Source organism: Microtus ochrogaster, unplaced genomic scaffold, assembly GCF_000317375.1.
Source record: "Microtus ochrogaster isolate Prairie Vole_2 unplaced genomic scaffold, MicOch1.0 UNK109, whole genome shotgun sequence".
Lineage (NCBI taxonomy): Eukaryota > Metazoa > Chordata > Mammalia > Rodentia > Cricetidae > Microtus > Microtus ochrogaster.
The window spans coordinates 497,707-500,261 of record NW_004949207.1 but is presented as its reverse complement, the minus strand read 5'-3'; positions in this window follow the sequence as shown (position 1 = coordinate 500,261).

Below are 2,555 nucleotides of genomic sequence, written 5' to 3'. Positions count from 1 at the left end.
TCTCTGTGAGTTCGAGACCAGCCTGGTCTACAAGAACTAGTTCCAGGACAGGCTCCAAAGCCACCGAGAAACCCTGTCTCGAAAAAAAAAAAATAACACCATCGAGAGTCATAATGTAGGACTGGGCATAGTGGCGCACACCTTTAATCCCAGGACTCAGGAGGCAGAAGCAGGCAGATCTCTGTGAGTTTGAGGTCAGCCCGGTCTACATAGTGAATTCCAGACCAGACAAGGCTCCAAAAAATAAAAAAAATCAGAATATGGGCCCGGCGATGTAGCTCAGATGGTGTTTGCTGCATACATCAGAGCCCTAAGCGAGGCCACAGTGAGTGTAAAGCCTGTAATAAAAAAATTATTATAGCAGGGCGGTGGTGGCACACGCCTTTAATCCCAGCACTCGGGAGGCAGAGGCAGGTGGATCTCTGTGAGTTTGAGACCAGCCTGGTCTACAAGAACTAGTTCCAGGACAGGCTCCAAAACCACAGAGAAACCCTGTTTCAAAAAACCAAAAAAAAAAAATTATTATACAGCTGTATAATAACTATCATTATTGTGTTATATATAAAAGGTAACTTTAACAAATATATTAAAATATATTTAATAAGAAATAGATTAATTAATAAAATCAACATTTTGTAGAGTCATTTTAAAAAGGAAATCTAGAGAGTAAATTATAACACACATCCATACCCCCCAAACCCCATACCCCCTATACACCCATACCCCCACACACACCCAAACCCCCACACTCATACCCCCCTACCTCACATACACACACCTATACCACCCCACACACACACCCCATACCCCCCACAACTCCCACCCCAGGCTGGAAAGTGACTCAGCAGATAAGGGCACTGGTTTCTCCTGTAGAGGACCCAGGTTTGGTTCCTAGCAGCTTCATGGTTCAAGAACATCTGTAACTCCAGTTCCATGGCACATGACGTCATTCCTCCTCATGTGTGACCTCACGGTAAACAGGACATAGGAGGCAAACACTCATAGATAAAATACGTAAATCTAAAACTAAAACTCACTAAATTAAAAAAAAACAAGCACCTGGTGTGATGGCTTGGAGAGTAAAAATGCTTGCTGCCAAGCCCGATGAACTCCGTCCGATCCCCAGAACCCACACAAAGGTGGCTGGAGAAAATGAACTCTGCAGAGTTGTCCTCTGGCCTTGACAGGAACACTGTGATCAGGATGCACACACACACACACAATAAATATCTTAAGATAAAAGGGTAATTTATTTGTTTGAATAACCAGGAGTAAGGACTTGGCCGTACATTTCAATAGCTTAATAACAAAAGATGACAGTTCTCAAATGAATTTCCCATAGCCCTAAGGGACTCATTTATGAAACCTGATAAAATTTGAAAGTTCATCCAGAATGATAATGGGGAAAACCAGAACATTCTGAAACAGAATAACAGGGTGACCTGCCTTCCTGAACACTGAAACATAAAATCGGAACATGTCGGCCCTACAACAGAACTCAAATATCACATAACTCCTCGGAATAAGAAGCCCTGAGAGACCCTAGCATCCGGCGCTTACCACAAAGGGGGCTGTTAGAAAGTAGTTCCGAAAGCGGTTGTAAGTCTGTCATCCCAGCATTCAGGGGGTAGAGGCAGGAAGATCAGAAGTTCAAGGTCATCATCCTCTGCTACATCGCTAGCTTCAGGCTAGCCTGTGCTAGAAGAGATTCTGTTTCAACACAAAAATTATGTCTTGAGCAATTAACCAGTCAGGAGGGAGATGCTAGAGGCTGTGGCTCTCAACTAATCCATGAATTTGACCTACAGAAATGATTCTGCAGCCTATGGATAGAGTCCCTGACTGAGGGAGCTAATTGCAGCAGTGTTTGAAATAAGGAAGAAAACAGTCCCCAAGGTTTACCAGGATGACATTGACTAAAGAATTTATGATAAAGATGGACAACAGAAGCTGCTAAATAGATTGCAGAAGATACAGATATTCTGGACATGAGACACAGTTCCCAATATTAGCAAAATTAAGCAACCTGTAGGCAAGACATACAGAAAGGAACTCTCTAGAAAGTATGTTTATTTGTAAATCTTGACAAAGGACAAGGTCTGGAGGAAGAACACCAAATATTTTAATTGTGATATTTTGAAGTCTGGAAGAAGAGGGACTTAACTAACCTTTTTTTTATTTTTTATTTTATTTTATTTTATTTTATTTTTTGCTGAGTGGTGGGGGTGCACACCTTTAATCCCAGCACTAGGGAGGCAGAGACAGATGCATCTCTGTGAGTTCTAGGCCAGTATGGTCTACAAGAGTTAGTTCCAGGACAGCTAGGACTGTAACACAGAGAAAGCCTGTCTCAAAAAACAAAACAAAACAATTGATAAATAAATAAAAAGAAAGAAAGGAAAATAAATTAAAAACTAATATGAAGTAGGGTGCTGGTGGCACTTGGAAGGCAGAGGCAAGAGGATCTTTGAGTTCGAGACCAGCCTGGTCTACAGAGCTAGTTCCAGAACAGGCTCCAAAGCCACAGAGAAACCCTGTCTCGAAAAACCAAAAAA